This window comes from Bombina bombina, chromosome 11 (assembly GCF_027579735.1).
Source record: "Bombina bombina isolate aBomBom1 chromosome 11, aBomBom1.pri, whole genome shotgun sequence".
In the NCBI taxonomy this organism is placed as follows: domain Eukaryota; kingdom Metazoa; phylum Chordata; class Amphibia; order Anura; family Bombinatoridae; genus Bombina; species Bombina bombina.
Window position 1 is genome coordinate 63,087,693 of NC_069509.1, and position 15,199 is coordinate 63,102,891.

Sequence of the window (15,199 nt, forward strand, 5' to 3'; positions counted from 1 at the left end):
TAACACTGCTGCATGTTTTCTTTTACATTCTATTGTAACAACGTGTAGTGGCTGAATTACACGTATAAATGCTTTCTCACCTATTTGGAGAGGTAGAAACATGAAGGAAATGTAAGCAAAAAGAACACTTTCATGACTCAGACAGAGAGGCCGAATTATCAAATGTCTGTCGGACCTGATCCGACAGACCTCGCTGAATGCGGAGAGCAATACGCTCTCCATATTCAGCATTGCACCTGCAGCTCACAAGAGCTGCTTATGCAACGCCGCCCCCTGCAGACTCGTGGCCGATCGGCCGCCAGCAGGGACGTGTCAATCAAACCAATCGTACTCGATCGGGTTGAATTGTGGTGATCTCTGTCCGCCTCATCGGATCAGGCGGACAGGGTTATGGAGCAGCGATCTTTAGACCGCTGCTTCATAACTGCTGTTTCTGGCGAGTCTGAACACGGGCCCACAAGCTTCACACGGAGCTTGATAAATGGGCCTCAATGCACACAAAAAAATTCCAATTTACTTTTTTGAAACATAGTGGCCGATTTATTAAGTCCCGTATGGCCCCGTGTTAACCTGTTTCAGCGCGAGCCTCTAGGCTCGCTGGAAACAGGAGTTAAGAAGCAGTGGTCTTAAGACCCCTGATCCTTAACTCGTCCGTCAACTCTGAGGTGGCGGACAGCAATCCGCCCGATCGCATACCATCAAGTTGATTGACAGCCCCTGCTAGCAGCCTATTGGCCGCGAATGTGCAGGGAGGCGGTATTGCACAAGCATTTCGGATTTCAAATAGTTATATATTTACATCAGTAAAATTGGGAGAGCATGGAAATGGGATGGAACCAAGCGTAAACAACATTATCTTATCTCATTTTGGCAATAGTTACATGTCGTAATAAAGCCTATACATTTAACCTAAAGGTAGTTTTATATCATTTTTAATACTTTTGAATACATAGTTACATCAGAAAGATAGTTCAATACTGTAGTCAGAAAGGTAATATTTGTTGTTTTAAATAAATATAGACTAATATTTGCATTTTAGAACACAAAAACCCAAATACACGAGCGGAGAAGATTGTGATTAACTGGCGGGGAATATAGTAATTATTAATAATTTTATTTAAAATATATATATATATTATGAAAGATTCTGGATTTCAGAATAATTCTGGATTTGGGGATTTTAGGTGGCGGACTGAAATCATCCCAATCCGATCAGGATAATTGACACCCCCTGCTAGCAGCCAATTGGCAGGAAGCAGCATTGCACAGGTATTTCACAACAATTGCTTGTGCAATGATTGAGTGAGGTTGAGCAGACATGATTCACTACAGCGAATCATGTCCGCTCGGTCATTGTTAAATCTACCCCATAATCTCACGTTAGAGTTTAGCAGGTTCAGGAATTAACCGTGGTATGAACGTTACAGGGTGATTTGTGGAATAGACTTCCAATAAAGGTGGTTCAGAAAAATATTATGGGCTCCATTATTCATTAGGAGGGCAGACGAGATTTGTCTGCCATGAACTTGTCCACTCAGCCTAACGGCGAGCAGGCAGCAATACACTCCCTACCTTTAACATTGCACAAGCTGCTGTTTGTGCAATGCCGCTCCCTGCTTGCACGGCCAATCGCTTGCAAGAGGGGGTTGTCAATCATCCTGATCGTATCTGATCAGGATAATTTAAATCCGCCACACTTTAGGTGGCGGTGAGATTAAGTAGCAGCGGTCTTAAGATTGCTAAGGTTGCTGACACAAACCTGAAACGCTGAACCTGAAACCTGATCACAGCTTGATGAATGGAGCCCTATAAGTGAATTCAAGAATTCCTGAATAAGCATGGGGCTATCCTACAAATTAATTAAGCTCACACTTAAGGTAGAAGTATAGATAGGTAGACAAATTCAATGGGGTAGATTTAATTTATTAATACGCTGTCGGCATTTAACATTGCATAAGAATTTCTGGTGAAGTTAAGGAACAGCGGTCTTGCGAACGTTGCTTCTTAACTTGTTTCAGGCGGACCTGAAACTATGGGGTTCCAAAGCAGCATCCGTTGCTTGTTAAATTGGCCCCAATGGGTCATTTGGTTCTTGAACAAAGTGTGAATAATAGTGCGCTAGTGTCAAATGTGAGGTATCAAACTCCTTACTAAAGATTTTTGATCCTTCAATCTAAACAATGTGAACAAGAATAAAAGCAACGTGCAGTAAGGGCGCTATCAGCTAAAGATACCTTGTGTGTGAGTTGTTTATTAAAACAGCTAGAAAAACCAGACCATTGTGAAGTTAGCTACACTTATAGGAAATGAATAAAATCTATGCAAGCTACCAATTTGTACAAGAATATTTAATGAAATGGTTACATAAAAATTAGATACATATAAAAGCTAATATAAAATTGTTCAGTGGATAGCAGTGTCTCTGACAAAAACCACTGTTGTATAGGTGAGATCAAATAGTTGATATGAAGCGAACAAATATAGAACTGATATCAGTTTACAGAGCAATAATATCCACTTATTGAATACAATCGTGATGAACCATTTTCTATGTCATCTGTTAGATATGCAATATTTGACAAAATTATGCAAATAAAAAACCTTACTACTGACTAGTGGTAAATAATCTCTAAAATGATTAAAAACAATAAAAATGTTCATTGATATGAGGAAGAGTCCATTACGGCTGACAAAGATTTTAAGTAGTGAAGTGGTGCAATAATGGCTAACAACACAGTTCTTTTTCACGGATCGTACCTTTTCAGGCTGTTAGACTGCAGGGTATCCAAATTCGTCCTGCGTCTTAATCGGTGGTAAATCACAGTTGGCAGCTGCTGTATAGTGTCGTACCTTTCAGCTTGCTAATCCAGGGCCGCAGGGCATCCAAAGCTTCCTGCAGTGTATCGCGGTTGGTGTGTGTCTCGTGTTCTCAGCGTCTTACGTCACACCCGGCAATTTTGGGGGCTTGATCCACATCTACCAATCCGTGCTTTAGAGGCTCGTCTGTGATGTTAGCTACTGATTTGCTAGTAATAAAGTTTATAAGATTATCACCAATATATTTAGGTATATTTGTAAAAATGCAAATTCCTTGTAGTGTTATTGATACCTGCCCTTAGTGCTTTTACACGCAGGTTTTTTCGACACAGAAAAGAGAGATAAAATTGAAATATATAATATGCAGTCAACCCGGGTTGTTAAAATTCTTGGTCAAAGGTATTGTTGTGTAATCAAGGTGCACAGTCCCACAATTCCATTTGACGATTTTCGCTCTCTCCAAGAGCTTTATCAAGAATAATTTGAGACCATGAAGCACCTCTCTTTTTAAAGATCCAGCTCTCTCCTTATTGGTTAGTTAGTAAGCCTTAAATTTAAGGTGGAATTTTCTATTGCTCACCAACTTCACTACTTCTATGTCCATAGCTGTGTTTGGGCTTAATCCTTTTTATTTTATTGATAGATCTTATATTTGGAATATTATTGCAAACCAACTTCACTACTGTCATGTCCGTATTTTCGTATTAGTGCTCTTTAATAAAGGTTAATTTCATTGCTGTTCATCTATATTTGCTATAAAAGTACAATCAATAAAAGTGCTTTAGGTATGCAAAATATTTCCAGTGTAAAAAATAAATAAAAATACTAGAAAAGAAAAACTTTATTTTTATTGTTATGCTTTATAGGGTGCAGTTATGCATAATGTGCAATGTGCATATTAATTGTATGATTTTAAAATCATTTTCAAGTCAACATCATATAAAAGTACAGTCTATCTTTTAACAAAGCTGCTCTAAACAGATTTGTTATGTGCTAGTGTGTATAGTGTTTTAATCCAAAAGGAATGGTGATATGTCCAACTCTGAATTTAAGCCTTTAGGGAATAGAGTTTGAAAATGTATTCGGCTTCTTTAAGTAATAGTTTTTTCTGTATGTCACCCCCCTCTCCAATGTTTTTTAACTTTATAAATCCCCCAATAGGATATGTCCTTTGTATTGCCCTTGTGAACTGTTTTAAAGTGTTTATAAAGGTGTGTATCTTCAATTCCATTTTCTAAATTACGAAGATGCTCCCTGATTCTATCTCTTAAAGCCCTCTTAGTTTCCCCAAAATAAAACATATTGCAGGTGCACTTTAAGATATAGATAATACCTTTGTGGGTACATCTTATTAGTTCTTTTATTTGTATAGTTTCTTCTACACTACCTATCTGTATTTTGTTCAATTTTTTACTATGTCCACAGGCTTTACAGGAGTAGCAAGGGTAAAACCCAGCCAATCTTTGTCCATAAAGGTCTTTTTGTACCAATGTTTTTGTATTTTTTTGTTTTTTCATTTCGCTTGGTGCAAGCATTGATTTCAGGTTAGTTGCTCTTTTGAATACAAAACTTGGATTATTTGGTATTTTCTCTCCTAAGATGTCATCCTCTTTAATGAGGTGCCAATGTTTTTTAACAATTTTTTTGATCAATTATGATCAATATGGTAGTCAGTTACAAATGGGATTTTGATTGAGTCACTTTCAACACTTATCTTTTCCTTATATACTAATAGTGATTCTCTATTTGTGTTTTTTGCTCTTTCTAATGCCTTTTCGGTATGTACTATATTATACCCTCTAGAGTTAAATCTTTCGATTAGAGTTCCTGCCTGTTCCTCAAAATCTGTCATCCTTGAACAGTTTTTACGTATCCTGAGACACTGTCCTATGGGGATGTTATTCTTCCATGTGTCTAGGTGGCAACTGTGGGCGTGAAGATAATTGTTGCAATCCACCTTTTTGAAGTGTGTTATATGTAAATTTTAGGCCATAATTGTTTTTATTCATATCTTCAAACATTTTGATAAGGTCACATTATGGACCTTTCCAGATTAATATAAGGTCATCTATGTACCTCTTAAAGAGTACAAGGTTTGCACCATAGCTACCCGAATTGAAAAATTCCTCTTCCCAGAAACCCATGAAGAGGTTCGCGTAGCTAGGTGCAAACCTTGTACCCATTGCCGTTCCTTCTATCTGGAGGTAGAACTTCTCATTAAATGAGAAGTAATTATTCTCTAAGATAAATGTAATGCTTTTTAAAATAAAATTTCTATGCAATTCAGACATGTCTTTATCTTGTTTCAGAAAATGTTTAACTGCTTCTAGGCCTTGCATGTGATCTATCACTGTATAAAGTGACGTAGCATCACAAGTAGCCAAATACATATCTTCTCCCCATTGAAGGGTATTTAATATATTTAATACCTGGGTGGAATCCCTTAAGTAGGAATTTAGGTTTGTGACATGTTTTTGTAATTATCCATCTACATATCTGGAGAGGTTAGATGATATTGAATCAGTCCCCGATATGATCACACACAAGGCCTAGAAGCAATTAAACATTTAATGAGAAGTTCTACCTTCAGATAGAAGGAACGGCAATGGGTACAAGGTTTGCACCTAGCTACGCGAACCTCTTCATGGGTTTCTGGGAAGAGGAATTTTTCAATTCGGGTAGCTATGGTGCAAACCTTGTACTCTTTAAGAGGTACATAGATGACCTTATATTAATCTGGAAAGGTCCAGAATGTGACCTTATCAAAATGTTTGAAGATATGAATAAAAACAATTATGGCCTAACATTTACATATAACCTAAGTAAAGAGTCAATTGTCTTTCTAGACCTGGAAATTATGTTTTTGGATAACAAAATTGAGACCAAAACACACTTCAAAAAGGTGGATTGCAACAATTATCTTCACGCCCACAGTTGCCACCTAGACACATGGAAGAATAACATCCCCATAGGACAGTGTCTCAGGATACGTAAAAACTGTTCAAGGATGACAGATTTTGAGGAACAGGCAGGAACTCTAATCGAAAGATTTAACTCTAGAGGGTATAATATAGTACATACCGAAAAGGCATTAGAAAGAGCAAAAAACACAAATAGAGAATCACTATTAGTATATAAGGAAAAGATAAGTGTTGAAAGTGACTCAACCAAAATCCCATTTGTAACTGACTACCATATTGATCATAATCTGATCAAAAAAATTGTTAAAAAACATTGGCACCTCATTAAAGAGGATGACATCTTAGGAGAGAAAATACCAAATAATCCAAGTTTTGTATTCAAAAGAGCAACTAACCTGAAATCAATGCTTGCACCAAGCGAAATGAAAAAACAAAACAATACAAAAACATTGGTACAAAAAGACCTTTATGGACAAAGATTGGCTGGGTTTTACCCTTGCTACTCCTGTAAAGCCTGTGGACATAGTAAAAAATTGAACAAAATACAGATAGGTAGTGTAGAAGAAACTATACAAATAAAAGAACTAATAAGATGTACCCACAAAGGTATTATCTATATCTTAAAGTGCACCTGCAATATGTTTTATTTTGGGGAAACTAAGAGGGCTGTAAGAGATAGAATCAGGGAGCATCTTCGTAATTTAGAAAATGGAATTGAAGATACACACCTTTATAAACACTTTAAAACAGTTCACAAGGGCAATACAAAGGACATATCCTATTGGGGGATTTATAAAGTTAAAAAACATTGGAGAGGGGGTGACATACAGAAAAAACTATTACTTAAAGAAGCCGAATACATTTTCAAACTCTATTCCCTAAAGGCTTAAATTCAGAGTTGGACATATCACCATTCCTTTTGGATTAAAACACTATACACACTAGCACATAACAAATCTGTTTAGAGCAGCTTTGTTAAAAGATAGACTGTACTTTTATATGATGTTGACTTGAAAACGATTTTAAAATCATACAATTAATATGCACATTGCACATTATGCATAACTGCACCCTATAAAGCATAACAATAAAAATAAAGTTTTTCTTTTCTAGTATTTTTATTTATTTTTTACACTGGAAATATTTTGCATACCTAAAGCACTTTTATTGATTGTACTTTTATAGCAAATATAGATGAACAGCAATGAAATTAACCTTTATTAAAGAGCACTAATACGAAAATACGGACATGACAGTAGTGAAGTTGGTTTGCAATAATATTCCAAATATAAGATCTATCAATAAAATAAAAAGGATTAAGCCCAAACACAGCTATGGACATAGAAGTAGTGAAGTTGGTGAGCAATAGAAAATTCCACCTTAAATTTAAAGCTTACTAACTAACCAATAAGGAGAGAGCTGGATCTTTAAAAAGAGAGGTGCTTCATGGTCTCAAATTATTATTGATAAAGCTCTTGGAGAGAGTGAAACGCGTCGAATGGAATTGTGGGACTGTGCACCTTGATTACACAACAATACCTTTGACCAAGAATTTTAACAACCCGGGTTGACTGCATATTATATATTTCAATTTTATCTCTCTTTTCTGTGTCGAAAAAACCTGCGTGTAAAAGCACTAAGGGCAGGTATCAATAACACTACAAGGAATTTGCATTTTTACAAATATACCTAAATATATTGGTGATAATCTTATAAACTTTATTACTAGCAAATCAGTAGCTAACATCACAGACGAGCCTCTAAAGCACGGATTGGTAGATGTGGATCAAGCCCCCAAAATTGCCGGGTGTGACGTAAGATGCTGAGAACACGAGACACACACCAACCGCGATACACTGCAGGAAGCTTTGGATGCCCTGCGGCCCTGGATGAGCAAGCTGAAAGGTACGACACTATACAGCAGCTGCCAACTGTGATTTACCACCGATTAAGACGCAGGACGAATTTGGATACCCTGCAGTCTAAAAGCCTAAAAAGGTACGATCCGTGAAAAAGAACTGTGTTGTTAGCCATTATTGCACCACTTCACTACTTAAAATCTTTGTCAGCCGTAATGGACTCTTCCTCATATCAATGAACATTTTTATTGTTTTTAATAATTTTAGAGATTATTTACCACTAGTCAGTAGTAAGGTTTTTTATTTGCATAATTTTGTCAAATATTGCATATCTAACAGATGACATAGAAAATGGTTCATCACGATTGTATTCAATAAGTGGATTTTATTGCTCTGTAAACTGATATCAGTTCTATATTTGTTCGCTTCATATCAACTATTTGATCTCACCTATACAACAGTGGTTTTTGTCAGAGACACTGCTATCCACTGAACAATTTTATATTAGCTTTCATATGTATCTAATTTTTATGTAACCATTTCATTAAATATTCTTGTACAAATTGGTAGCTTGCATAGATTTTATTCATTTCCTATAAGTGTAGCTAACTTCACAATGGTCTGGTTTTTCTAGCTGTTTTAATAAACAACACACACACAAGGTATCTTTAGCTGATAGCGCCCTTACTGCACGTTGCTTTTATTCTTGTCATTTGGTTCTTATCTATTGTAAAATTCAATGTTTCGTTCTAAAAATGGAGTCTGCTTGAACAAATGTGCATTTTGGGGCATATAAGATTATAGATTATATGCAAGTACATACCTCTTTTACTGTAATGGCAGACACATATTCAGATACATTCTTGAGATCGATGAAATGTAAAATGTTCGTCATCAAAATGCTGTTAGAAAGTACGTCTTCTTTAATCAACAACTCTGTTATTTCATTTGGAGTCAACAGGCCAAAAATAACAGCCTAAAAAAATAACAGAATGTTAAGAACCATTCCATATAGCTTTACATAAATAGGAGTATGTTTCCTGGTAAAAACTTACTAAATCAAGATTTGGATACAAGTCTGTGAGTTCAGAAACTGTCGCTTTGGAGACAAATGAGCCCAAATTCTTTCTGTTCCAATCTTGCGTGTCACTAGAGTCCAAGGCACAGGCAGATCCTATGAGAATAAATATGGAAAATGTTGTTTATCTTTGAATATAACTCTTTATTGTCATAGCTTTTAAAGTACATTAAACTTTATATTTGTCATTAACGGGAAATGAAACACAATTTTTTTCTTTCATGATTTGTATAGAGCATGTGATTTTTAAATAATTTTCCAATTTACAAGTTATCTGATTTGTTTTGTTCTTTTGGTATCCTTTGTTGAAAAGGACACCTAGGTAGGCTCAAGAGCTGCTGATTGGGGGTTGCATATATATGCCTCATGTTACTGGCTCATCTGATGTGATCAGCAAACTCCCAGTAGTGCATTGCTACTTCTTCAACAAGCATACCAAGAGAATGAAGCATATTAGATAATAGAACTAAATTGTATTCTCTATCTAAAACATGAAAGAAACATATTTGGTTTCATGTCCCTTAACCCCTTGCGCCAATAGGACGTACATATACGTCATGCGGTACATAGCCCATCGTACCATATGCTGTATATATACGTCCGACCTACAGGCAGCCTATGCAGTCTCGGTTGTCAAGTGTAATTTCCTCTGCTGGTTAAACAGCTTTTCTATAGCTATATTTAAGTATAGAAAGTAGGGATACCACAGGCAAATCATTTTGTAAACAATTTACTGCACTCCAGCAGAAGAATTACACTCCTAGTGTGCATTGCTATAACAACATATGTTCACATTTTCAAAGTGAACATTTTTTAAGTGAGGCATTAACAATAGAATTATACAAGAATGATACTGAGTATTCACCACAGTGCTGCTTATCAAGACAACATGCTGCCTATTGACATCTGGTGAAGAAATGCACACAACATCAAGCTAACCCTATTCTCTCTCTCTTCTGCTTTCAGGTACGTGAATAGAGTCCATGTCATTCTGCAAAGTATTCACTGCACTCTGGTGTTTTTTTTTCCCTCTCCTGTAACTCTCTTCTGGTATGTGAATAGAGTCCCTGTCATTCTGCAAACTATTCACTGCACTCTGGTGTTTTTTTCCCTTCTCCTGTAACTCTCTTTTGGTACGTGAATAGAGTCCCTGTCATTCTGCAAACTATTCAATGCACTCTGGTGTTTTTTTCCCCTCTCCTGTAACTCTATTTTGGTACGTGAATAGAGTCCCTGTTATCCTGCAAACTATTCAATGCACTCTGGTGTTTTTTCTCCTCTCCTGTAACTCTCTTTTGTTACGTGAATAGAGTCCCCGTCATTCTGCAAACTATTCACTGCACTCTGGTGTTTTTTTCCCCTCTCCTGTAACTCTCTTTTGGTACGTGAATAGAGTCCCTGTCATTCTGCAAACTATTCACTGCACTCTGGTGTTTTTCCCCCTCTCCTGTAACTCTCTTTTGGTATGTGAATAGAGTCCCTGTCATTCTGCAAACTTTTCACTGCACTCTGGTGTTTTTTTCCCCTCTCCTGTAACTCTCTTTTGGTACATGAATAGAGTCCCTGTAATTCTGCAAACTATTCACTGCACTCTGGTGTTTTTCCCCTTTCCTGTAACTCTCTTTTGGTACGTGAATAGAGTCCCTGTCATTCTGAAAACTATTCACTGCACTCTGGTGTTTTTTCTCGTCTCCTGTAACTCTCTTCTGATATGTGTATATTTATATAGAGCAAATGATTTTAGGTTGTTAATTTAGTCCTACATTTGTTGTACTATTATTCAATGTCTTACTTCTAATGTTTTGTTAATTGCCATGTGATGCTCAATCCTTATAAATACTTGCTATTATTCTAAAATGTATAGCTGTCTTATGCCACAGATTTAGCCCCCCTCCAAATTTTATTGTCTGTTTACTTAACATCTCACCCTGACCAGACCAGAATCTAAGTTTCCAATTGGCCTTTCCAATTGTCTTTGATTAGCAATCAACTAAATTTAGTGGACTCAGCTGACTGCCCTGCCTGCCTGCATATATTTCACACTAGTTTGGGCTGTGCATTGCTATAACAACATATGTTCACATTTTCAAAGTGAACATTTTTTTAGGTGAGACATTAACAATAGAATTATACAAGAATTAAGTGAACATTTTATACGTGAGGCATTAACAATATAATTATACAATAATTAAGTGAACATTTTATAAGTGAGGCATTACCAATAGAATTATAGAACAATTAAGTGAACATTTTTTGTCAGGCATTAACAATAAAATTATACAACAATTAAGTGAACATTTTATAAGTGAGGTATTAACAATAGAATTATACAAGAATTGGACAAGGATTGGGCAAGGGGCAAGATACAAGGCAAGTACTTTTGTAAAATTATGTTTCATATACCTTATTGTTTTTTTATGCAATTGCTATTGTAATACTGTGTCTTATGTGTTTAACTGGTTCCCACTTTTGTAAAAATGCTCAATATATTCATAATCACTTTTGCTACCTCTTGTCTCTATAACAAACTACATTATTCAATTACTCCTCCCTCTCCACCTGCACTGTTCATTAGCCCATCTCTCTTAAACTCACCTTACTTTTGTACTCATGAACTTTACCTATTCCTAAACACTCTCTCTCCCCCTGCACTTCGTCTCAAAAGCAGTCTCACTAGTGCAAATCCGTATCTCATCTCATGTCACTCTCCCTCTTGCTTTTACTTACTGCTGGTGACATCTCCCCTAATCCTGGTCCCCAACCACTGCCTAGCCATGCAAATCCATGTGTACCGTCCCATAGACTCAGAAAACAAAACGCTGCAAACCTTACTCACATTCCTCTTGCATCAAAAGCCATTATCCCTTTCACTTGCACACTCTGGAACTCTCGCTCTGTTTGCAACAAGCTCACTTCTATACATGTCCTCTTTATCTCCCGCTCCCTCAACTTTCTGGCCCTAACAGAATCCTGGCTCTTTCCCCTAGACACAACATCTACTGCTGCTCTGTCACATGGGGTCTCCACTTCAGCCACACTCCTAGGTCTGGTAATAGACAAGAAGGTGGTGTAGGTATTTTACTTTCCTCTCGTTGCACCTTTCAACAAATACACCCCATCTCTTCCCTCACATTTCCCTCATTCGAAACCCACACAATTCGCTTTTTCTCCCCTCTCTCTGTATGTTTTTCAGTCATATACCGACCCCCTGGCTCCTCAACTAAATTTCTAGATCACTTGGCTGCCTGGCTACCTTATTTCCTTTCCTCAGACACACCTGCCCTCATTCTTGGCGACTTCAACATCCCTCTTGTCAATTCCACTGCCTCATCTGCAAAACAACTTCTGGAACTCACTTCCTTTTTTTCGGTCTGTCACAATGGACTGATTCTCCCACTCACAAAGATGGTCACTCTCTTGACCTGATCTTTAGCTATCGATGCACTCTCTCAAACTTCACAAACTCCCCCTTTCCTCTTTCTGACCACCATCTCCTTACTTGCAACATGTCATCCCTCCCTACAACTCTCCCTCCTTCTACTCCTCACACCAAACTTCACAGAAGCATTATGTCATTAGATCAGAAACAGCTTGCTAATTCCCTCAAACCTCTCATCCTTCTCCTTTTCCTGCCCTGAACAATCTATCTGCCACTATAATTCCACCCTTATATCCGTCCTTGACATTCTCGCCCCTCTTACCATAGCTCGGAAATCACACACTCATCCTCAGCCCTGGCATACTCCTCTGACACGGTACCTACGCAGATGTTCCCGTACTGCTGAGCGGCACTGGAGTTCAGCTGATTTTCTTCATTACAAATTAATCTTGAACTCCTACTATTCTGCCCTTAATCTCCATAAGCAACACTACTTCTCTACTCTTATCTCTAATCTTTCTTCAAACCCAAAACGTCTGTTCTCCACTTTCAATACACTCCTCCGCCCTCCCCCACCACCTAATACAACTTCTCTGTCAGCTCAAGACTTTGCCAGCCATTTCAATAACAAAATCGACTCCCATCGGAAATGAAATCAGCTCTCAACATAATTCCATTCTCTCCCCCCCTCAAATGCTCTCAATCAACCACAACCCACATAACCTTAAACTTAGCTCATTCTCCCCTGTTACTGAGGAAGAAGTTTTGGCACTTATACTGTGCTCTCACCTCACTACCTGTCCCCTTGACCCTATCCCCTCACAGCTACTCCCCTCCCTCTCTGCTACCCTTGCCCCTATACTAACACACATTTTCAACCTCTCCCTCAGCACCGGTATATTTCCCTCATCGCTGAAACATGCACTGGTCACACCTATCCTCAAAAACCCTTCCCTTGATCCTACCTCCCCATCCAACTACCGCCCTATTTCCCTCCTCCTTCTTGACTCAAAGCTTCTCGAAAAACTAGTATATGCACGCCTATCCCATTTCCTTACGTTAAACTCCCTTCTTGACCCACTACAATCTGGATTTGGTCCCCATCACTCCACAGAGAAAGCAATTGTTAAGGTTACCAACGACCTACTTACAGCAAAATCAAAAGGCCACTTCTCTCTGCTTATCCTCCTTGATCTGTCCGCAGCCTTTGACACTGTTGACCACCCTCTTTTGCTCCAAACCCTCCAATCCTTCGGCATCTGTGACACAGCCCTTTCGTGGCTATCTTCCTACCTGTCAAACCGTACCTTTAGTGTAGCCTTCTCTGTGGCCTCCGCTGCCCCGTCACCACTTTCTGTCGGAGTACCACAAGGCTCTGTCCTCGGTCCCCTTCTCTTCTCAATCTACTCGTCATCACTAGGTTCCCTAATAAAGTCCCACGGTTTCCAATATCATTTGTATGCCGACGACACCCAAATCTACTTCTCTGCACCAGACCTATCTCCTTTCCTGCTAACCCGTGTCACTAACTGTCTTTCTCACATCTCTTCCTGGATGTCCTCTCACTACCTCAAGCTAAATCTCTCCAAAACTGAGCTCCTCATTTTCCCCCCTTCTTCCAAAATCTCCCCCCCCCCCCCAATCTCTCTATAACTGTCGACAACTCCATTATTACCCCTACCCCGCACGCCCGATGTATCGGGGTCACATTTGACTCAGAGCTTTCTTTCACTCCCCACATTCAGTCCTTGGCCAAAGCCTGCCGCTTCCACCTTAAAAACATCTCTAAAATTAGACACTTCCTTACACAAGACACAACTAAGATTTTAATCCACTCTCTCATTCTTTCCCGCCTCAATTACTGCAATTCTGTCCTCTCTGGTCTCCCCTCCTGCCGCCTAGCTCCTTTACAATGCATAATGAATGCCTCTGCCAGGCTTATCTTCCTTACACGTCGCTCTTCATCTGCTGCACCTCTCTGCCAATCCCTTCACTGGCTTCCTCTTGCCTCTAGGATCAAACACAAAATTCTCACTCTGACATACAAATCCCTCAACTGCACTGCTCCCCCCTATATCTCAGACCTTGTCTCCAGATACTCACCCTCCCATCCCCTTCACTCTGCTCATGACCTCCTACTCTCCTCCTCTCTGGTTACCTCATTGCACTCCCGTTTACAGGACTTCTCCAGACTGGCTCCCATCTTGTGGAACTCCACAAGACTCTCCCCTAGTTTTGAAAGCTTCAAGTGCTCCCTAAAGACTCTGCTGTTCAGGGATGCATACAAACTACACTAACCTTTCTTTATACCAGTTCCACTTCTCCATTGCTATCCCCTAAACCCCCTTAGCATGTAAGCCTAAGAGTCCAGCTGTTTGTAGATCACCTTCTTAAGAGCTGACTACAACAGTGTAACTCATGGCAGGGTCCTCTACCCATTTGATCCCTACAATTGTTTTGTTGTACGCCCCCTTTGTTTATAGCGCTGCAGAATCTGTTGGCGCTCTACAAATAATCGATAATAATAAGGATAAGTAATACAATGTTAATTTCAAATTGTTCTATCTAGGTATTGGAGTTTGGTTTATAGACAAAGATAATATTGAGATGCATTTGTGTTCACAGAAAGTGATACAATAGGGATATATTTATATTCTTCAAGTCATTGGAAACACAATAGGGAAAAACTATTGGATAGTACACTCGCTTTAAAGTCCTAGTAAACTGATAGGTTTGTACCTGTAGATTCTCGCTGTAGGGCAAGATACAACTTGCTATAAATATAGGTTGATTCAGCTTCACTTTCACTGAGACTGGGGTAGATATTATTCAGTTCCTTTATTCTGTTGGAAATGACATGAGAAACTGAATGAGATAATATCAAAACACAATACAGTTCATAGACTTATTCATTTTAATAAAATTCTTACATTGTTTGGTAGTTTTCACAAGAGATATTAAAGGGTAGTTTGGCAATATGATTCTCATTGATGACAAGAGGGAAGGCCTTTAACATAAAACTGAAAATTTGTAGCCATGCTGACATGTCCTGTAGACTCCAGGACTCTTCCAATACCATGAAAATTCTGTTGACAATGTTCTCCTGAGTTTGCACACTGAGCATGTTGAAAGGTTTTTGCTCATC